Here is a 24302-nt window from a genome sequence, read left to right on the forward strand (position 1 = left end):
GTATTTTTTTCCATTTTCTCATTTCAGTCTGTGTGTGTCTTTAGATTTGTAGCGAATCTCTTGTAGTCAATATATAAATATATATGTGAATTTGTGTCTTAATTTTTAAAAAATTATTCTATGTCTCTTGATTGGAGCTTTAAGTCTATTAAACTCTAAAGTCTTATTTATTTATTTATTTTTTATTGGTAACCAATAAACTCATTTTTTTAAATTTAAGTATAGTTGATTTATAATGTGTTAATTTCAGATGTATCTTTAAAGTAATTATTGATAGTATGTAATTTTTGCCATTTTATTAATTGTTTTGTGATTGTTTCTGTAGTTTTTTTTTTTTCCTTCTTTTGCTTTATTCCCTTTTGATTTAATGGTTATCTTAGTGTTATGCTTAGATTCCTTTCTCCTTTTTTGTGCATATATCTATTTTAGGTTTTTAGTTTATGTTTACTATGTTGGTTCAGATATACAACTTGTATACATATACACACATATGTATATGTGTAGTATATATTTGTGTGTGATTATTTTAAGTTGATGATCTCTTAAGTGTGAAGGCATTCCAACCACCTTATATTTTTACTCCCCCATGCCCCACCGTTTTCAGTGTTTTGGACATTATACTTTTGTTTTTGTATCCCTTAACCACTTATTTTGGATAGAGATGAGTTTACTACTTTTGTTTTTAATCTTCATACTAGTTTCATAAGTGGTTGATCTACTTACTACCTTTACTGTATATTTACCTTTGTCAGTGAGATTTTTACTTTTATAATTGTCATATTTCTAGTCATGGCCTTTTCTGCTTAGAGGAGTCCCTATAACATATCTATTAGACCTGGTTTGGTGGTCCTGAACTATTTTAGCTTTTGCTTGTCTGTGTAAAACGTTTGATCTCTCTAAAAAATCTGAATGAAAGCCATACCATTAGAATATTTTTGGTTATTGGTGTTTTTATTTTTTTTTCTTTCATCATTTTAAATATATTGTGCCACTACCTTTCTGGACTTCAGAGTTTCTGCTAAAAGTCAGCTGATAGCCTGATGGGAGTTTCTTTACACATAACTTGTTGCTTTTATCTTGTTGCTTTTAATATTTTCTCTTTGTCTTTAATTTTTGCCATTTTATTTATAAAGTTCCTTGGCATGGACCTCTTTGTGTTTATCTTGTTTTGAAATCTCTGTGCTCCCTGGACTTGGATGTCTGCTTCCTTCCCCAGGTTAGGAACATTTTCAGCTATTATTTCTTTTGAATAAGTTCTCTCCTCCTTTCTCTATGTTTTTCTTTTGGGATCCCTATAATATGATAGTCAGTTTCCTTGACGTTGTCTGAGAGATCTGTTAAACTATCCTGTTTTTAAAAATTCTTTTTTTCTGTTAAGCTTGGGTGATTTTTACTAGATTGTCCTCGAGATTGTTGATCCATTCCTCTGTACCTAATCTCTTCTTGATGCCTTCTAGTGTATTTTTTTTAATTAGGATAGTTATTGTATTTTTCAGCCCTGTTTGATTCTTTTTATTTTCAAGCTCTTTGTTGAAATTATCACTGTGTCAGCTGTGTGGTCATGTGTTGTATGGTAGCTGCAGGCCTGCTTGAGGGTGGAATGAGCTTTTTATGCAGGTGGTTGTACAGCCTGGAGGACATAGGACTGCTGCTGGTCTGTTGGTGGGCCTGGCTGGATCCTAGCATGGCTTTCTGACCAAGTGGGCACTGGGATGGTACCAATCTTCTAGAGCACAAGGCCAAGTCTCTGGGTGGCTGTCCGCATGGCCAAGGGAGGTTTGGGCCTGTTACTGTCCCACTTATGGAGACTAATAGGCTTGAGGGAGGGTTCCAAACTGGGGATTGACCACAACATTGTTATTGCTGTAGAATGAGCTCCCAGAAATTGTTGTTGCTACTTTTCTATTCCCAGGGGCAGTTCCACTAGCCTCCTGGCTCTCTGGGAGGCTCTCTGAGATCAGCAAGTGGGTCTGACACAAGTCCTCTCAAACTACTGCCTCTGAGCTAGGACTAAGAGCATGTGAGATTTTGCACATGCCCTTTGAGAGCAGAGTGCCAATTTTCTATTGCTCTCCGGCTCTCCTAAACATAAGCATTGTTGGTTTTCAAAGTCAGTCATTCTAATGGTTTGTATTCATGGTATAGGACACCAGGCTGGGAGCTGGATGTGGGGCTCAGTATCCTTATTTTTTGGGGAGGACTTCTAAGATTTTGATATTCTTTTCATTTGTGGATTGACAACTCAGAGATATGGATTCTGACTGTACCTCATCTCTGCCTCTCCTATTCATTTTGTTGTGATTCTTTCTGTGTTTAGTTGTGGAAAATCCTTTATGCTAGTCTTCATGTTGTGCTCATAGACAGTTGCTCAGTAAGTAGTTGTAATTTTGGAGTGTCTGTTAGTAGGAGGTGAGTTCAGAGTCTTCCCACTCCACTGACTTGGCTACCTCTGCAAGATATTTTTAATATGATTTGAATTAATAAAACTAGTATTCTCAAATACTTGGGCTTAAATTTTGAGTTGATATTATTACTGTTAGAGAGCAATTTGGAACCACTTAAATTTGATAGCCTTTTCTATGTGAGAGCTATTGCAGTATAAAACTAAAGATAAGTTCAGTGTCTGACACATGATAAATATTCAGTAAATATTCATTGAACAAAAAAAGAATAAACCATACATTATTTGATTGTTCTTCTTGTTGCTTTTATAATGGGCATTTGGTTTAGAAAGTAACATACTTAACAATTTGTGGTTGAATAAATCCAATTATGTTTATAGGCCAACTCTACAAATTACAATAACAGAAAATAATTTCAAAGCAGTCTCCACATTCATATTCAAGTCTAAAATATAGTGGAAACATCTCTTACTACTTTTCAGGTGGTCACTATACAGTGAACTATTCTTCAAGTGTGATTTGCAGAAAGCCTGACACTATTTATTACCGTGAAAGGTGGTCTTTACTTAAATAAATTTGGAACATATTAGATGGAGTCAATTTAAATAGGCTTTTCTATTACAGGACTTCTCAGAGCCTTTTTTAAAAAGTGTACCTTATGTAAAAGGGGGACTAGTATGCAATGTTTTTCAGGTATAAATGGCCATGGAAACTTAATCAAAGTAACCATACAACAGAATTAACAAACCATGAACCGTATATGGAAAATGCCACTGTAGTGATTTTGATTTCTGGACATTAGGGAACTGGAGATCATCAATTTAATATTTCCATATACTCTATTTTGAATTCCAGTAAGAAAAAGAAACCAAGAGTTTATTGTATCTGGAATTGAATTTGCCAGGAATGTGAGCACAGCTTCCTCTGTGAAGATCTTGCCTTTGGAAACATCTTACCCCTTGGCAGCTCTCCAGAGTTCAAACTTGGCAGCCTCAAGGACACAACACAAGGTGTGTTTATTTGATTTAGCATTTGGCAAAAGGTGTTTTGACTTGTGGTTTGTTTTCTTTCACTTTGTTTTTCTTGTTTTGGTTTGTTTGGGGCTATGAACTTGAGATCAAATATAGTTCTTTCTTATAGAAGGCTGAATTACAATAGGAAAATGTTTTTACTTGGATTTATTTTGTAATATTTGGGCAAATTCTAATAAATGAAGCAAGATCATTAGAACTATAAATCTATATCTGATTAATTTGTCAAATTATTTAGTATTAATTATGTACAAGGATTTGTCGCAGCATTAATGCAGTGGTCTGTCTTGATATCTGATATACTGTGATACTTGGTAGGTTATTTTGATAATTATATATATCAGTTAAAATCAATGCCCCCGCATAGTAAGAAATGATCAAATTAAGATCATAAAAACTAAGATCTATTATGCAACATTATTTTGAAATCTTCCTTGATTAATTGGTATGTCCATGTTTCACATATTTTGTGGGTAGAGGAAATATGTCATACAGTAGAAGAAAATGGGCCCTCATTATATCTGTGACCTTATCTTCTGCTGTCCTCTTCAACCCACATCCTACTTAGAATTCTCCCATGGCTCCCATTTCACTCAAAATAAAAGCTAAAGATTTGAAACTCACCTCCATGTCTCTGCAAGACCTTGCCCTTTGTTACTGCTCTAATCTCACATCTCCGACTATTCACTTGCTCAGCCATACTGTCACCCTTGTTCTTTGAACATGCCAGGCATGTTCCCATCTCAGGGTTTTTTTTTTTTTTTTTTTTTTTTTCTGTTATTTTCTCTGATGAATTCCCAGTTATCTGCATGACAAATTATTTACTTTCCTTTGGGTTTTTATTAAAAGGTCACTTTTTAAATGAGGTCTTATGGTTCACTATCCAAATATCTCTGCTCTGTATTCACTAATTAACATTTATTTTATCTAATAAACTATGTATTTTGTACTTATTTGTCTTGCTTATTGCTGTTATTTTTCACAAGAATATTATTTCCTTCTGTGAGGGCAAGGGTTTCAATGAGTGAATGAATGAATGAATGAATGAGTCAATGCTTGATTTAGCAAATATTTTTTAAGGACCTACCATGATCTGTGCTAGTTGATGAGGATATAGGAATGAAATACACAGTTCCTGCCCTCAGAAGTACAGTTTGAAGGGAGGTGGATAATTACAACAGTACGAATAGTATGTTATCATCACTTGGGGAAACAGCATTTAATAAGACTGTGTTGGGCTCATGAAAGTCTTACTGAAAAAGCTAACCCTTTCTATCACTCAGTCTATTTTATGATGTAGGAACAAACAAGCCCAAATCTCAGTGTCTTAACATAACAAATATTTCTTTCCCACACAGACTGTGTGTCCAGAATGGGTTGGTAGGAACTCTCAGTGACCACAGGTATTAAAGATTTTGTCTGAATGAACTTCCATGATCACTGCAGAAGTGGGGAGAGGGAGTGTCTAGTTGTCATGCTAGTGAACTGGCATGTAGATTTTCATTAGTCAAAGCAAATTGCTTTATTTAAAATGGGGGATTGTGAAGTGCAATACTGACTTCTACCCTTAGGGAAAGGAAAATTGGAAGATAGGTGAATAGAATTAATGACCGTGATATCTTTTTACTGTTTTAAAGGAGTATAAGATATTTAGGGAAAGAAGTATTTGAAAGCATTTTCAGAGAAAGGAAGAGTATGGGCAGAGCCAGTAAACTATTACATAGTATGATCATTTCAGAAAACTGCATGTAAGTAAAAGACTATGGAGCTACTCTGTGTGTGGATATGTGTAGTATATATGAGGGATAAAGACAGGTAAAGAGATTGGAGAGAAAACAGGGGTTAGATTATACCATATTGTGCAATTAGAACTCTCTCCTAAAGGAATAGGGGAACAGTGAATGACATACTTCAGGGGAGTTTCTTGATTAAATTTAATTTGTAAGAGATTATTACTTTTTTGTTATTTTTGTTTTTGTGGATTTTTTTCATTGAAGCACACACGCGCATATATATGTATATTTTTTCAGAATCTTTTCCATTAAAGGTTATTATAAGATAACAAATATAATTCCCTGTGCTATAATTATGTTCTTGTTGTTTATCTATTTTTATATAGTAGTGTTTACTTGTTAATCTCAAACTCCTAGTTTATTCCTACCCTCTCTTTCCCTTTTTGTAACCATAAGTTTATTTTCTATGTCAGTGAGTCTACTTCTGTTTTGTATCATTTTTTTATATAGCACATATAAGTGATATCATATGATATTTATCTTTTTCTTTTTGATTTCCTTTGTTTAGTGTGATAATCACTAGGTCTATCCATATTACTGCAGATGACATTATTTCATTCTTTTTATGACTGAGTAATATTCCATGTGTGTGTATACCACATCTTCTTTTATTTATTTATTTTTTTTGTCTTTTACTATTTCTTTGGGCCGCTCCCGCAGCATATGGAGGTTCCCAGGCTAGGGGTCGAATTGGAGCTGTAGCCACTGGCCTACGCCAGAGCCACAGCAACGCGGGATCCGAGCCGCGTCTGCAACCTACACCACAGCTCACGGCAACGCTGGATCGTTAACCCACTGAGCAAGGGCAGGGACCGAACCCGCAACCTCATGGTTCCTAGTCGGATTCGTTAACCACTGCGCCACAATGGGAACTCCCCACATCTTCTTTAACCCATTCCTCTGTTGATGGATATTTAGGTTGCTTCCCTGTCTTGGCAGTTGGAAATGGTGCTGCTCTGAACATTGGGGTACTTGGATCTTTTCAAATTAGATTTTTTGTGTGAGAAGATAGAGTGACCTTATTCTAGAAGAAGTGTGTGGGGTAGCTTTGAGGGGAGGAAAAAATGGAGAGAGTAAGACCAATTATGATACTAATGCAGTAGTGCTGGTGAGGCCACAGATAAAGACAATGCCAGAGGAGATGAAAAGGAGGGAAATAAAAGATAAAAAGGCAGAAAGAGTGTTTATGAGGTGGACTCCAGGGCACAGAGGAAGCAGGACACTTCTTACACTGAGGTCAAAATACTGACACCAAGCAGGGTTTGTGCCTGAGTGTGTGTATTTGGATTTATTTCTATTTGGTGTGTGTATATATATGTGTATTGGTGTATCTGAGAGAGTGAGAGTGAGTTTGCAAAGTGAGTGAGTCACGCCTAAAGATCTGTATTTTCTTTGTGATTTGGGAAATAAGCTCATATGCCCCGATTAAAATGTTGATAGGTTTCAGGAGAGCCCTGCAAGCTGGGATAGCTACTGAGTCAAATGGGAAATGGGATCAACTTGGGGCTGAGAGGTTGTTGGGCACTGTTCTGTACACTTGTAAAAAATCAGATAATACATTTTACTGCAAAAATTGCTTTGGTAAGTTCTTTTACTTTTTTCTTTAAATTATTTAGAGTTCAGTAATAATTTGAAAACAAATACTTTAAATGAATTTTGTGTATGCCGTTTCCATGAGAGGCGCCCGTGGTATATAATCTATCCCCTGCTCCCAAATTTTGGTTAATATGGTAAATACAGACCCAATCATTTCATAACAGAGGAAAATTTTCTAAAACTAGTGAGGTAGTTATCTAGTACTTTTATTTTTTAATTTAATTTTTATTTTACTATTGGACTATAATTTATTTACAGTGTTGAGTTAGTTTCAGATGTAGAGAAAAATGAATCAGTTATGCATATATATGTATATCATTCATTTTCAGATTCTTTTCCCATATAAGTTATTACAAAATATCAAGTAGAGTTCCCTATATGGTATATGGTACTATATGGTATGTCCTTGTGTATTATCTAGTTTATACAGAGTAGTGTATATATGTTAATCCCAAACTCCTATTTTATTCCTCCCCCAATGTTTCCCCTTTGATAACCATAAATTTGTTTTCAAAGCCCATTAGTGTATTTCTATTTTGTAAATAAGCTCATTTGTGTTATTTTTTTATATTTCACCTATAAGTGATCTCATATGATATTTTTCTTTCTGTGTCTAACTTACTTCTCTTAATATGAGAATCTCTAGGTCCTTCCATGTTGCTGCAAATGGTTGTATTTCATTCTTTTTTATGGCTGGGTAATATTCCATTGTGTTTTCCAGTGTTATTATAAAATATTTTTTATGATAGACTTTAAAATAGAATAGTATAATGTTATAGTGAAATTTGATTTTTAAAAATAGAAGAGAAGTGATTGGAGTACTTACGGTATTTTTCTTAGAGGCTTTTAGAAGACATTAGAATGTACTGTAATTTAAAGGATATTCTAAAATTTATTTCTTGTTTGCCATTCTGTGTTAGATTCATGGTCATTTAAAATATTTGGCATGCTAAATTTATTTCTTCAGATTGAAGTTTTGGTTCTTCATTGAACCAGTTTTATCTAATGTCAGACTAACAGCTCTAATAGAAAGAACCTACATTCAATGCATGTTGTTGATATATGAGAATTTTTAACATACAGACTTAGTAGAAATGATATCAAGAATTACAACTCCTGGGAATTCCCATTGTGGCTCTGCAGGCTAAGAACTGGACTAGTGTCCATGAAGATGTGAGTTCAGTCCCTGGCCACACTCAGTGAGTTAAGGATCCAACCTTGCCACGAGATATCTGGTGTTGCTATGGTTGTGGTGTAGGCCACTGGCTAAAGCTCAGATTTAACCCCTAGCCTGGGAACCTTCATATGCTGTGGGTGGGGCCCTAAAAAAACAAAAAAAACAAAACAACAACAAAAAAGATTTACAACGCTTTAACTCCTAAGAAGAGAATAACAAAGAATTGGTGGAAGTGTTAACCTGAGAAAACTCCTTTCTTAGACTGGAAGATAATTTGATTCTTCTGACAAAGAATTAGAGATTCCGGTTCTTAGTTCTAAAACTGGTGTTTAATCTTTTGATGTTGTTCATTAAGACTTCTATTTTAGAAAGTAAGTACTTTAGAATACTAATTATGTACATGTACTATAAGCATGTAATAACTATTTATCCACAGTTTCCAGCACTTATTAACAATAAGATAGCATATATAATTTGGTGTTTATATAACCCAAGTTATAAATAGGTTAAATATTATGAAACCATTCTCCTTTTTCTTTGGATCTTATTGGCTTTTTAAGTGAATATGAAGTCATCAAGTTCAGGTTATTTTTTGTCTGAAAAGCTATTTGGACTGTGTGGTGCCTCAACAGTGTATAACTGATTAAGCCAGCATGAAGTAATGATACTAACATTTATTGAGGACGCACTATGTGAGAAGCACCATGTTAAGTACCTTAAATGACTAGTTATTTAATTTAGTGTTTACAGCAGCCGCATGGGATAGGAGTTCTTACTATACTGATTTTAAAAGTGAACTTAGCATGGTACACAACTAAAAAGTGACAGAAGTAGAAAAGAAATGAGTTAAAGTAGGGAAACATTAACCCACACTTTATCAGGCTCCTTTTTTTAATAAAGAACATATAGTAATATTTTAAAACTCAAAAATTTTAAATTATGATAATTAAGCGTAAAATGTAGATGTTTGAAGTTAAAAGAATAGTCTTCTAGAAAATATCTCCTCGAAAATGTCCTGAGTGTCTATTATGTCCATATTATTCTAATTGTTTGAGATTAATGTACAAATACTTGTGGTATTACATTCTATTGGAAGCAAGTTGGAGAATAAGCAATAGACTAAATTAATATCATAAAAGATTTTTAACATTTTTAAACTAATAGTTGATAGGCCTAAGATAAAATAATTTTTATGCTGCACCACTGATCATCTAAATTGTTCATATCATTTTGTAGTGCCCACATCAAATCATGAAAAAGATGAAATAGTGATTGCTATAATATGGTTATTTATTTTAAATATTATTGACCATTACTTTGAAGAAATCTCTCCCACACTGAAAATGCAGCATTCCAAGAAAGCAATTAAATGTCATTTGTACAAAAACTCTATTTTCTATAATTACAGACCTAGGTGGTCCATGGCTAAAACAGAATGAAAGTGAAAAGTCTTAGGACATATTTTTCCTATGAAATAAACATTTAATTATATTCTCAGCACTGAAATAATTGCAAATGCTGATAATTAAAGATTCAGTCTTATTCTTTTTGTTTTGCAGTATATAGGTGTGTGTTTGTATGAGTGTGAGAAAAAGAGGGATGGAGAAAATAAACACACGATTGAGAGTGAATTAGGTCAAGGTTCCCTAGGTACTTTTGTTTTAGTAGCTTTTCAGAATCCTACCACTGTAATTCAGGGAATTGACTAAACTTTTACATATATTGTTAACATAGAGGGTGCCATTTTCTCTGTCCTGTGTTTCCTCTGTTTCCTCTCAAGTGATCTCAGTACTACTATTCTGGCTATTCCTTTATGTAGCTGTCGCTAGTATACCACTTTGAACTTCTACTTGGTAGGCCATCTTGCATTTATTCTTTCTTGTGAATTCTTTAAGGAGTTAAAAAATGGATATGGTTTATGAACTTCATTACTGAAGTAGGACTGATGTGGTACAGTGAAAAATTATAATGTTCAATCACAAGGTCATTAACAAAGAATGAAAAATAATTAAGGGCAAAAGATGAAAGAAGGTTTTAAGATAAAATCAAAACTCAAATATGAAAAGACCACTGTATTGAGAGAGGCATAGGGAAGATTTTTGCAGAGGATAGAATTTGTATTAAAAGGAAAGTTCAGTTCTTTTAGTAACTAGACTTTTGTACTGAAAGAGATAATATGAAAGTCTTTGGAACAGGCTATAAAAAAAGTTTTGGAAAAAGTAAAGGTAACAAAAGTGATAACTGTAGTTAAAAAGAATACAGTTAGGGATGTGATTTATTAAGTAGAAACTTGGACCAAGAGATTGTAATTATAGTCAAAACGTGAAAAAGTTAGGCAACAGTATATTTTCCTTTATTAATTGCCTCATGCAGTTTATTCATGGACTAAGAGTTGTTTACTTTCATAAAATCCCATTTTCTAATCTGAACTAAACAGGGCAAGTTTGAAGGCAGGGATTCAGAATAGTTCACAGCCTTTTTACTGCATTCATTTCTAAGTGCCTTATTTGAAGGAGAATGTCCTGGTTTATGATTTTCATGTTTTGTTTTTGTTTTTTCCTTTTAGAAAGAGGCAGATGGTATGAAAACTGGACTCCCTTATTTAAAGGGAATGTTGATATTTATAACCAAGCTTATCTCCAGCAAGATTTGTTTTTTACAGCTGTTCCAGGTTGGACAAAATATTATATTAAAACCCTGGCTTGTTTTCCTTTCCATATTTGGGGAGGGGGAGCAATCTTCAGAATGTGAAAAAGTGATGTTAGATTTAAAACCTGAATGCAATGTAAACTGTGATTTTCTGCTTCTATATGTGAATTTTCTGTTTGTATGCTGTGATGATATTACATTTTTTGTTTCAGTGATCTATTTCCTAGATACATCACACTTGAGAAATAATTTACTCATCATTTTCCTATCATCAAAGTATTCTAGGAAGTGTAGTAGATTTTCACTGAGTTATCTTTATTATTAAAAAACTATTTTTGAACTTTCCATTTTGATATTTTAGGTATTTTCTTTCTTCCCAGAGTGAGTATAGTTTTCACTGAGAAATAAGATTTTTCTGTTTTTTGATAGTTATTTTCTAGAAAGTATTTTTTTTCTAATTTTCTATTCACTTCAATTTTCAATTATAAATACTGCTGTTTTTCTTTCAAACATATTTAAAACCTTTCTTTCATAATTAAACTGAAAATTAATTGTATTTTATACCCTAAAATTAATACACACATATTATCTTTGTTTATGTATATTCTGATTATGTACCCATATTAAAAATTTTCCATATATATGGGTATTTTGGTAACAGATATATGGATTTATTGTGAATAAAGTGATTATTAATTTAAGCGGCAATAACTTACATAGCTTGCTTGTCAAATTAGAGCAAGACTCCCTATTTACGTAGCGATTACCTTCCTGAATATGAAATATTATGCAAATTATGATTATGTCAGATATATACTTTTCCTTTTTAATAATTAAAATTGAAACTTTTATTTAAAAGTTTTTTTTCTATCAGCACTCACAACTAAACTATCTAATTTCATGTCATGAAGACCAGCATATTGCTTAAATTTACTAAACCAACCATTACTAGTAGCAAACAATGTAATTATTTCTAGAGAGTTTCTAGTTGTTCTCTGAATAAACGCTTTAAACTCCAATCTTTGATTCATAAAATAATCACTCTCTTTAGTCACATAGAACATTAGTAACTTTAGTAGATCTTATCAATTCAGTTTATTTTACTGTCTTTTATCTTCCTTATTCTTTATAATGATAATTGGTTAAAATTGTTAGGTGAGGAATATGTGAAATCTTCGTTGGTGTATCAGCTCTATCTTTTCGTAAGGAATGCTTAACTCTAGAGTATTAGTTCATTGTACAAATGCTGTTTTATCCTTTTATGAGTGTTTCCCTAATGTGTGTTTAGTAAACATTTAAATAGAATTTTCAAAATAAGCAAATTGACAGGAAATGCTTAGTGAAAGCTGCTAGCATTCTATTACTCTGGGCTCTCACCATGTAATAAAGTGATTCTACAAAAGGTAGGAAACCGTGCAAACAAAGGGTTTGTGACTCACTATCCCTGTTGCTGTTATTGCTGCATGTTCTCAGTGGATACCTAGATGAGTGAGCGTTTAAGGACCATGTGACCTGGGATGGTCTATATCCATTTGCTACTTCTTTAGCTAGGAAATCCAAAGTATATGTTTTACACATTTTTTGAAAAAATAAAAATGAAAGGATGTTCTTCCAATCAGTACCTTCTACATCTGAATGACACATAAGTTCAAATACAAAGAGCTATGGGAGAAATAAAATCCACTCTGTTACTGTATGAAATGGCTGAAGAAGATGTCATATTTAGTCATATAAATATAGACAGTGTATAAAAGACAAGTGAAATAAAATATATTTATAAATGATATTAAAATAATTGAATTTTTAATTCAGAAAGCATTTATATATTTCCCAGGCTTTCAGCCTTTCATTTTGAACATCATTATTCTATTAGTTTATGGGGAAAAATAGCAAGCCACTGACAATAATCATCTTCTCTTTTTTCGTAAATATCCTTCTAGAGGACCTGATTCAGAGGTAAACTGTTACCTTATCTGAAGGAGGATTTAATTAAGACTCTTAAAATTGACCAATGGGAAAGAGAGTAAACTTGCAGAGTACTAATGACATTTTATAGTAAATAAAAATTGAGTTAAAATAGAAACTATTAAAACATATATTAAAGTACAATGACAATTTAATTTCCTAATAAGGTTGTAGCTTAGTTAAGATCTAACAAAATTTACACTTTTTTTGTCTTTAAAATAATTACTGTAATAATATGGCTATGTTTAACTCAATAAACTAGATTTAAAATAATTCATTTCCAGGTATGTATTAGTTTTCTATTGATGCATAACAAATTACCATAAACGTAATGTCTTACAACAACAACCATTTATTAGCTCACAGTTTTGTGAGTCAGAAGTCCAACATGGCCTGAATGGGTTTCTGCTCAGCTCTTATAAACCTGAAATCTGATGCCCACCAGGCTATTCAAGGCTCTGTGAAAGAATGCATTTCTAAGGTTATCTGCCAGATTTAGTTTCTTGTGGTTGAAGGACTGAGGTCCTCATTTTCCCCCTAGCAGACCAACCTTCTTCATGTCACCCATATTTCTTGTCACATAGCCCATCCATCACTGGAGAATTTCTCCTACATAAAATTCCTTTGACTTTGAATTTCTCTAATTTATCTGGCTTTGACCTCTAGACCAAGATTTAAAGTGATTAGATTAGTCCCACTTGAATAATATCCCTATTTTAAGGTAACTGATATAGAGCATTAATTATGTGAAATACCTTTGCTATTAATGTAACATAAGCATAGGAGTTATATTTTATCATATTTCACAAGATTCTACCCACATTCAAGGGTGGATTTGCAAAGACAAAAATATTTCATGTCCCAAAAAAAATTTCATGTCATCTTAGAATTATACCAACCACATTTGCTATAGTTATTTTTTATCAGTATGCATATATGCATAACTTTTAATTGACCATGTGCTCTAGGATTGCCTCATTATTTTTCTATTTAATGCCAAGTCTTTCTTTACCCACTTAACATTTTTTTTACTTACGTATTCTAATTCCTACATCTCTGCTGCTATTTTCATAATTTTCTTCCTGTCTGGATTTAGAACAACAGGTGAGACATAAGAACCCACATATTAAGATTTCTACTTTTTAAAAGCAGTGAATGAATTCCTTGGGAAAGTTATTCTGGGTCTCCATTGGATATTCAAAACTGTTTTGAGAAAACAGAGTATCCCACTTAATTGCAAAAAGCTATGTTATATTTAGGAACTGAGGGGGCAGAAGTAGAATAATTAATTATATTATCTCAGATTCCCCAGTCAACAGACTCTGAGGCACAGCTTAAATTTGGGTGCAGTACGAGGGTGACAAGAGTGAGTGAAAAATGGAAGAAAGAAATATTTTAGGGAGTTCTCACTATGGTTCAGTGGAAGCAAATCTGACTAGCATCCATGAGGACACAGGTGTGATCCCTGGCCTCACTCAGTGGGTTAAGGATCCGGCTTTGCTCTGAGTCCTGGTGCAGGTCTCAGATGCGGCTAGGACCTGGCGTTGCTGTGGCTGGGGCATAGGCAAGATGCTGACCCCTAGCCTGGGAACCTCCATATGCTGCAGGTGAGGCCATTAAAAAAAAAAAAAAAAGAAAAGAAAAAGAAAAACTTTACATAAGGAAGAAAAACAAATATAAGGTTCTTAGTAAGCTGGCCATGACTTCATGAGAAAAGGTAGACTTTTTATTAGTCACATGGGACAACTCCAGACTGACTATAGAATGAATTAGCTAGATTGAGGAAGAGAAAGAAACTTAACTGCCAGCATCTTCTATATCTTATTTTTCATTCATCAAAGCTCACTTCATAGTTTGTTACTCTTCCTGTACTTTTCAGATTGTTGTTGGGCTTTGGGGCTTAATTGGGGTTCGTATGTGGGAGAGGGCCCAGGCTTCCTATGGGTTTAGGTGTAGATATGGCTATAGCAGTGGAGTTCACCTTCAACCCCCAGAGGAAGCCAAGCCAGCCATTGGTATTAGAAGATTGGTTGAGGGTAATGGTTGTTCATTAAGCAAGTGACTGAGGATCCAGTAGGCAGTGAATCTGGGGAAATAACATAAGATGATGTGTAATGATTGTATCCATCCAGTTTCGTTAAAGATTCCTTATAATATGTAAGTATGCCTTTGATAGTACCTAGGTCACAGTTAGAACTCATAAAATGTTAAGATTGATTTTTATATAACATAGTCTCCTTCCATCTTATATAGTCTTTTCAAAATCTACATAGGATTTTTTTTAATAAGTAGGGAAATGTAGCAAGTATAATTAATATGAAAAATAATAGGCTTCATTCCTTCAGATATCTCTTGTTAGTTGAGTACTAGACTTATACTGAAAGGCATTGATCTTATGGATGTGCTTCTTTTCAAATATGAATTTTCAACCAGACCAATATTTTTTAGCAGTGTAGGCAAAAGCCAATTGTCTACTTTTCACACAGTAACTCTAACAACAGAATTCAGATTGATATATATTTGGCCTTCTTAGACAAAGATTTTGATATTATTTGTTTTGTTGTCATTGTTAGTAGGATGAGGGTAGCGTTGAACACAGGTTCTCTGACACGGCAGTTGGACTGTCCAAGATATAAAGGTTAAGAACAAATAGATTTACTTAATCTCCGAGGTTTCTTGAATTTTGTGATTCTGTCATACTAAATAAACTGTTGTGCTAACCAGTTATACTCAGATCCTTCCTTTTTTAGATCTGAGGTAAGTTCTGTATCTGTAACACTACCATCATTATTCATACATTTAGGTATATTCATATATATTTTACTTAAGTTACATGGCATTAACTACCACCAAACGGTCCCAGATTTCTTTTCTTTCAAACTTACCTCAGATTTTATTCTCTGGGACTATATTTTAATTTACTTTTCAAAAATTCTAACTATGAAGAAAGCAATAGCTATCTAAATTTTGTGATTGATTGAATGAACAAACCAAACTAAGTCTGTATAATTCAAGTAAATTTTCATTATCAATTTTATTTTTATTTTATTTATTTTTATCTCTTTTTAAAATCTTTTTAGGGCCGCACCCATGGCATATGGATGTTCCCAGGCTTGGGGTCTAATTGGAGCTACAGCTGCTGGCCTACACCAGAGGCATAGCAATGCCATATCCAAGCCGCATCTGTGATCTACACCACAGTTCACAGCAATGCCAGATCCTTAACCCACTGAGTGAGGCCAGGGTTTGAACCTGCAACCTCATGGCTCCTGGTCGGATTCGTTTCCGCTGTGCCACTACAGGAACTCCTTCATTGTCAATTTTACATGAAAAGCATATTATCTGTTTTATAATGAAATCTTTCCTTATCAAATGAAATATGGTAAAATAATGTTATGAACATCTATGTATCACACCCAAGATTAGGAAATAAAGTTACAAATTGATAGCTTCCTTTCCTGCAATGATGGAATTTGCCTACTAAATAACTAACAATAACAAACTTATACATTTTAACAGTTTTAAACATTGGACAACATTCAGCCTAGAATTGTCATCCTTGAAAGAAGGGAGACAAACAAGGTAAGCAGTGGCTTTCCTCCTGGAATTAGTTTCCTGATTGTGTGTATAGAGAGGAGGAACCCAAACAGAGCCCAGCAAACTCACAGAATTTTGCTGATAGAGATTGGAGTTTGCAGAAGCTGAGTGGGCTGTATATTATGAGGTGGAGATCTGGAGAGAGCTATGTAGCTAAAATATATCAGAAGTCTGCAAAGGTAAGTCCCTTGAGTCTTTATTGGGTACTAGGCCATGCATGTGTTGTGTATAACTCTACATGGCAGGGCATAACATAGGAAGGGAGTTTTAAATTGAACTATTCTGAGAGTTTACACAGAGTGGGGAGATTAGAGCTTTGGCCAGTCATAATGTGATGACCTCATGATCAAATAGGGCATTGAGTGGAGACCCCAGATGCCTTAGAAATAGGGCTGGCTGATCTATCTGAGTAAAGACTGTGCAGACCCAACCTAGAAAAATTTAAATAAAACCTGATCAAACAGATTTGTAAATTAACTGCCTCCCCATCCTCCCCCACAAACTCCCAAAATTTTCAAAGGAAGAAATGATATCCAGGTAGTCACCAATGTAATCTTTATGTTTATCATCCAGTAAAAATTACTAAACATGCCAAGGAGCAGGAAAATGTGGTCCATAACCAGGAGAAAAGCACTCAGTAGAAACAGATTCATAAATGATAGATTTGTGGACTTACTAAACAAGAACTTTAATCAGTTGTTATAAACATTTTTAAAGTTTTGAAGGAAAACGTGAGTATAGAGAAATAGAAGGTATTAGAAAGAATCAAAGGAATTCTAATGATGGAAAATATATTTTCTGAATTTAAAATTTTACTGTATAATATTAATAAAAACAAGATAAGTCAACATGAACTTATTGTAATAAAATTAACCACAAATAGAAATCAGAGAGAAGATGATTAGTTTAAGAAAAAGAAGAAAAAAAAAAGAATAGAGCCTCAGTGACTTAGACAATATAAAGTGGTCTAATACATATGTAGCTAAAGTCCTAGAAAGTGGGGGGCAGAAAATTATTTGAAGAAATCATGTCAGAAAATTTCCAAATTTGATGAAAACTTGAAACTCACAGATCTAAGAACTCAGGAACCCAACCCAGAATAAAAATAAACAGACATGAAAACATGTCAACATTAAATTGCTAAAAGCAAGGATTAAAAAAAATCTTCTAGATTGGCCAGAACAGGAGAGGAACATACAGCAAAGAATAAAGATAAATTTGAAGAATGCTTATCAAAATTATGCCAGCCAGAACACAGGAAGAGTTGTGCCCCTAGAAACACAAAGTAAATACTTTCATATATAAAAACAAACAAAGCAAAACAAAAACCAAAAAAAAAAATAAAAACAAAACAAAAAACCCATCAGGAGAAAAAGGAAGAGGGCTCAAATCAATAAAATTAGATATGAAAAAGAAGTTACAACAGACATCACAGAAATACAAAGGATCATAGGAAACTACTACAAGCACCTATATGCCAATAAAATGGACAACCAAAAAGAAATGGACAAATTATTAGAAAGGTATAATAATCTTCTAAGACTGAACCAGAAAAAAATAGAAAATATGAACAGACCAGTCACAAGTACTGAAATTGAAACTGTGATTTAAAAACTTCCCAACAAACAAAAGTCAAGGACTGGATGGCTTCACAGGTGAATTCTGTCACATATTTAGAAGCCTGCTTGTCAACAGAGAAAGTTCTGTTTCTGTTTCTTCCCTTCTTTCCTTCCTCCACCAGCCTTGTTTTTTTCTTTCTCTCTCTAAGAATCAGTGGTTTGTATGTAAATTTTATTCCTGTCTGTTGATTGAGGACATCAGTTTTTTTTCTCTTCTTTAAACAGTTAAGAGGGAATATTATTAATGTGTTATCTAATATTAACTTATCCTTCAATTTTTGTTATTGCAGCAGCTTATTCATGGTGAATTTTAAATTTATGATTTTACATACTGGATTTAGTTTCTAATATTTAGGATTTTTAGATCTCTCCTCATGATTGAAATTGGCCTATGATTTTGTGTTCTCATAATGTCCTTGCCTCATTTTAATTTCAAAGTTTTGTTAGCCTCATAAAATGAGTTGAGAAGTGTTATGCCTCTTTATATTTTTACAAATAGCACATTACTTTATATATATGATATAGCTTGTAATAAGGATTATCTGTTCCTTGAATAGTTAATATAACTTATCTCTGTAACTCTAGTCTTGCTTCCTTTGTTTTGTGTGGATATTTTATTTTTTAAGGGTAGATTTTTAAACACCGATCACTTTTTAAAAATGACTACTGTTCTATTCAACTTTATTTGAACTTTATTCTGCTGGTATTGGTAAAGCTTTTTTCTAAGAAATGTATATTTTATCTTAATTTTCAAATTTATTAACCAGGAGTTTTTCATGTATTGTCTTGTTATAGAATATTAATATCTACTAAATCTTTAGCTATGCTCTCTTTTTCATTTCTAATACTGTGCATCTTTTTTCTTGAAAGTTTGTCCCATTTTATTATTTTTCAGATAGTCAGCTTTTGTCTATATTGATCATCTCATCTCTTTTGCATCTTTGTTTTCTATTTATTTATTGCTCTTAGTTTATTGTATTGCTCCTTATAATTCGAGGGATTTTACTATTCTTTTTCTAATATTTTCTTTTTAGTTTTTCTTCTATCTTTATTCTAATTTCTTTTTTCTAAGTATTATGTTTTTTGAATCCTATATTATCTGTAATTTTCGTTGAAATATAACATATATACACAGCAGCATGCATGTAACACAAGAGTATAGATTATAAATTTTCACAAAATGAAAATTTATGTAACTAGAACTCTGATAATTTCTAGATATTTTTCAGTTGAAGTTTTTGGATCTCTGTTGTTCATAACTTGATGGAAATAAAAGGCTTTTATTGCTTTTTACTATTCATTTCAAATCTATATTTTCCATATTTTCATTTGGTAGCTTTCCTTTATTTCTGTGACACTAAATGCTCTTAAAATATCAGCTATCAAACAGTATTTTGACATCTTTTATAATGAAATGCCTTATAAAAGACATTCTACATTTGATAGACTAGGAATTAGGGAATAAGAGTTGGGAGATAGAACCTGTTAAAAACTGGAATTCACGGTTTTCTCTTTTGTGTTTTTAACTCACATCTGGGATATCTTTGTCTCTACTAAGCCATTGCTACAGAAACATTTAAATATACTCTTTATATTGTACTACTTTTCTATATTTTTACTTATTTCTACATGGTAGTGCTATATTGGTTAATAACCTGTTTCTCCCCATTAACCTTTTTCTGCACTGTTTTATCAATTTTTTAAACTCATTGCATTCTCCAGTAGTATAATTTGATAGTTTTATAAACATATAATTTACATCATCATTTATAGATATAAATTTTAATAACACAATCTGTTTGAAAACTATGAGTCTGAGAAATTCTTATATTAATAATTGTAATGATATGATCACATAGAACTTCAGTATGAGTGTATGTACTGCAACTTCTATGAAATTGGGTGCAACTAGTTGTTACACTTTTGACATTTATTTGCTAATAAAGCTATTTTTTGAAAGTCATATGCAATTATGAAACTATTAGGCAAAGGAGTCATAAAGGGCATTCTGATGGTTGCCTTAAGCTGTTTATTTCCTTATGTATTCAGATTAAGTTTACCTCAGTGAGTAAATCTTTCACTGGTTTTAAAAGAAGTGTTTAAAAAGCATGTAATGTTATTACTGGGCTTATCCTAATATACAGGGATGCATTTCCAGGGATGAAACCACTATGGAAAACAGTGTGGAGGTACCTCAAAAAACTAAATATAGAACTACCATATGATCCAGCAATCCCACTCCTGGTCATATATCTGGACAAAACTTTCATTCAAAAAGATACATGCACTCCTATGTTCATTGCAGCACTATTCATAATAGCTAAGACATGGAAACAACCTAAATGTCTTTCAACAGATGAATGGATTAAGAAAATGTAGTACATATACCCAAATAAAATGCTACTCAGCCATGAAAAAGAACCAAGTAATGCCCCTTGCAGCAACATGGATGGAACTAGAGACTCTCATACCAAGTGAGCTAAGTCAGAAAGAGAAAAAGACAAATACCATATGATATCACTTATTTTGGAACTTAATAGACAGCACAAATGAACCTATCCACAGAAAAGAAACAAAGTCGTGGACATGGAGGACTTGTGGTTGCCAAGGGGTAGAGGGAGGGAGTGGAATGGACTGGGAGTTTGGGGTTAGTAGTTACAACTATTGCATTTGGAGTGGATAAGCAGTGAGATCCTGCTGTAAAGCACAGGGAACTATATCTAATCACCTGCGATGGAACATGATGGAGGATAATGTGAGAAAAAGAATATATGTATATGTGTGTGCGTGCGTGCATGTGTGTGTGTGTGTAACTGGCTCACTTTTCTGTACAGAAAAAAATTGACATAACATTGTAAATCAACTATCATAAAATGAAAAAAAATTACCCTTAACCTGATATATATACTCATGTACTCTGCGTTTTTAAATTTGAAGGAAATTTGAGGATCGTGTAAGAAAGAAAACACTATGACTTTTATTGACTCTCCAGTCTTTTATTGGAAAGACATGCTAACCTAGTTATTACTGCTAATCTGGCATATTTTCCTATAATTTTTATATTTTGTCAGATGATAAATGTTGTATGTTCCTTGGAAACTATCCAGGTGCCAAACTAAAACTATATTTTTAAACTACTTTTGTTTGTTTTTTGGCCACACCTGTAGCATGTGGAAGTTCCCAGGCCAAGGATGTAACCCACTCCTCAGTTGCAACCTGTGGCACAGCTGTGGCAATGCTGATCCTTAACCCACTGCATCACAGGAGAACTTCCTAGAACTTTATTTTTCGGTTCTTCACTATTCCTGAAGTAGCCAAAGAGAGAATGAAAGAAAGAAAGACAAATCTAGGTTATTTTGCACTCTCTAGATAGAATTAAGTGATTTTTCCTAGGATGTTTTTGTTGAATTTGGAAACCGGATTATCTGAAATAGATAATATACATTGAAATGAGTAATAATTAGCATAAGTGATGCTTGCCATTAAACTAGATACAGGAAGTTCAGTGATTTATCTATATATTTTGTAGTGGGAAGAAGTGTGATAATCATTTTTAAATCTTAGATTGTGATGAATAAATATGAATACACATAATTTCATAATGTAGATCTTGAATGTTAGCAATTTGATTTATGCAATATATATATATATCACACACACACACACGCAGTATGTGGCTCTACAGGGCAATGATACTTTTAATTTTCTGTTTTAAATCCCTTATTTATCTCTTACCTTCAAAGAGCCTTGATTTTATTCTGTTATCTACCCCTCCCATATATAGCCATGTGCTTGGGGGAAATAGGCCCCATGGCAGGCTTTAGGGATAGGCCTCTTTGGTTTAAGAGCAGTCTCATTTTCCCTTGCTATAGAGTGGGACAGATGTCTGTAAAGTGTAAAATACTGGGATTATTTAATATTTGATATTGCTATTATCTTAAGTTGGTCTATATCACCAAAGTTTGGTTATTTGATAGAATTAGTTCAAATGGACCTTTGTCTATTGTTTCATAGGTGATCTACAAATTAAAGCAATCTTACATATTGGGAGTTCCTGTCCTGACTCAGCATTAGTGAACCTGACTAGTATCCATGAAGATGTGTGTTCAATCCCTGGCCTAGCTCAGTGGGTTAAGTTCTGGCATTGCTGTAAGCTGTGGTGTAGGTTGCAGATGCAGCTCAGATCTGGCATTGCTGTGGCTGTGGTGCAGGCCGCCACTACAACTCTGATTTGACACCTAGCCTGGGAACTTCCATATGCTTTGGGTGTAGGCCTAAAAATATAAAAAAAAAAAAAAGATATTAACTTTTTATTACTAAATATAAAAAATTGGAGTTCCCGTTGTGGCTCAGTGGTTAGCAAATCCGACTAGGAACCATGAGGTTGCGGGTTCGATCCCTGGCCTTGCTCAGTGGGTTAAGGATCCAGCGTTGCCCTGAGCTGTGGTATGGGTTGCAGACGCGGCTCGGATCCACGCGTTGCTGTGGCTCTGGTGTAGGCTGGTGGCTATAGCTCCGGTTAAACCCCTAGCCTGGGAACCTCCATATGCTGTGGGAGTGGCCCTAGAAAAGGCAAAAAGACAAAAATAAATAAATAAATATAAAAAATTAAATATGACAAATTTATATCGCTAACAGTATCTGACAGGTTTCTTACCTGAAGAGAAGAAATTTACAAATATAAATGTGGAAAAGCTAAAATTTCAATGCATTGTGTGACATTAGTTTGGAAATTGGAAGTAGTGACCTCACATGAATACATATATTCCCTACCCCCGTCCACTGGGAAGACTTGGGAAGAGTATTATTCTATTATCCATAAGCATATCTTGTCCCCAGAGCTTGATTTCTAAATACAGTTCCCCACTGAAAGGAAACTCAGCTCCTGGGAGAAATGGCAGATTCCAGGGCAGGACAAAAAGTAAAAGTTAACCTTGAATATTTTATTGTGCCAGAAAACAAGGCAGTGCTTAAAAAATGATCGTGATATGTCAGAGGGACACAAGAAGGACCTTCCACTGGCTAAATCCAGGGCAATTTGAGCCTCAAAATAAACAAATGATGTAAATGGGTTCTAACCCATTGAATAAAGTGGCAATTTATGAGTATATACTGCTATAAACACAAAAATGAATAAATAAATGTGGAGGAAAAAACACTTTCTCACACAGTAGAATACCAGCTAATAAATGTGGAAGAAATGATAGAATTAGAAAATCATCATTTAGCAACTGTGTGAGTATAATTAATTCAGCATAAAACATCATTAAATGCTAAACTAGTAGTTGCAAATTTGATGATGAACAGACTATTTAAATAGTTACAAGGTACCCCCACATCAAATAATTAATTACAAAGGGATAAAGACTGAATTTGTAGTGGTGATATCAGGCAGGAATCACCTAAATCAAATGATCAAAATTAGCACCATCATTTGAGGAAAACATGCAATGAGAAGAAACAGCATTACTTCTGTGATATTACTATGAATTTACTTAGAAAACAAATGAGCAGTAAAAGCAAGCTAGTCATAGGGAGAAATGAGAAATTCAGGTTGGCCATCGGTTAGAATGATTCTTGGAGTGTGATTGAAGAAGTCAGGGCTAGGGATATAGGTTCTTGGGATATATAAATACACCTTTGAGGGAATGAGGCATGCAAGGAGTGCAAGTATGGCCTGTAATATTCCTTTTTGTATATGGTATCCTTGTCTGGTTTTGGTATCAGGGTGATACAGGGTGATGGTAGCCTCATTGAATGCGCTGCTAATTTTTGGAAGAATTTTAGAAGAATAGGTGTTAACTCTTCTCTGAATTTTTGATAGAATTTACCTGTGTAGCTATCAGGTCCTGGACTTTTGTTTTTTGGAAGTTTTTTGATAACATTTTCAATTTTGGTATTTGTGATTGGTCTCTTCGTATTTTTGATTTCTCCCTAGTTCAGTCTTTGTAGGTTGTGCCTTTGTAAGAATCTGTCCATTTCTTATAGGTTGTCCATTTTATTGGCATATAGTTGCTTATAGTAGTCTCTTAATGATCTGTTGTATTTTTGTGGAGTCAGTTGCAATTTCTCCTTTTTCATTTCTAAATTATTTGATTTGGGCCCTTTTCTTTATGAGTCTGGCTAAGATTTATCAATTTTGTGGACCTTTTCAAAGAACCAACTTTTGGTTTCATTGATCTTCTCTGTTGTTTTCTTTGTCTCTATTTCATTTCTTACTGCTCTGATCTTTATGATTTGTTTCCTTCTACTAATTTTGGGCTTTATCTATTCTTCGAAGTCTAATTGTTTTTAGATGTAAGGTTAGATTGTTTGAGTTTTTTCTTCTTTCCTGAGATAATATTGTACTGCTACAAAGTTCCCTTTCAGAACTGCTTTTGTTGTGTCCCATAGGTTTAGGATTGTTGTGTCTTTGTTGTCATTTGTCTCTAATTATCTTTCGATTTCCTTTTTGATTTCTTCTGTGATCCATT

The 24302-nt window shown here is 33.6% G+C and overlaps 1 protein-coding gene across 27 annotated transcripts in view; it reads left to right on the forward strand.

The window, feature by feature from the left end:
• TRIQK (triple QxxK/R motif containing) overlaps positions 1-24302 on the forward strand; it is an 86624-nt gene that overhangs the window by 16189 nt on the left and 46133 nt on the right. For 15 of the 27 annotated variants that reach the window (XM_085022073.1, XM_085022063.1, XM_085022057.1 and 12 more), the window contains one exon: positions 3258-3412. The gene's annotated coding sequence lies outside the window, so the exon portion shown is untranslated. Of the gene's footprint in view, positions 1-3257; positions 3413-10570; positions 10671-16132; positions 16196-24302 lie in introns of those variants that run through there. The other 12 variants (XM_085022069.1, XM_085022066.1, XM_085022067.1 and 9 more) reach the window with 2 other exon arrangements.

Source organism: Sus scrofa, chromosome 4, assembly GCF_054392235.1.
Source record: "Sus scrofa isolate SSC_HxYL_T2T_F1_AM1 chromosome 4, Sscrofa_HxYL_maternal_Yorkshire_Landrace_v2.0, whole genome shotgun sequence".
Taxonomy (NCBI): domain Eukaryota; kingdom Metazoa; phylum Chordata; class Mammalia; order Artiodactyla; family Suidae; genus Sus; species Sus scrofa.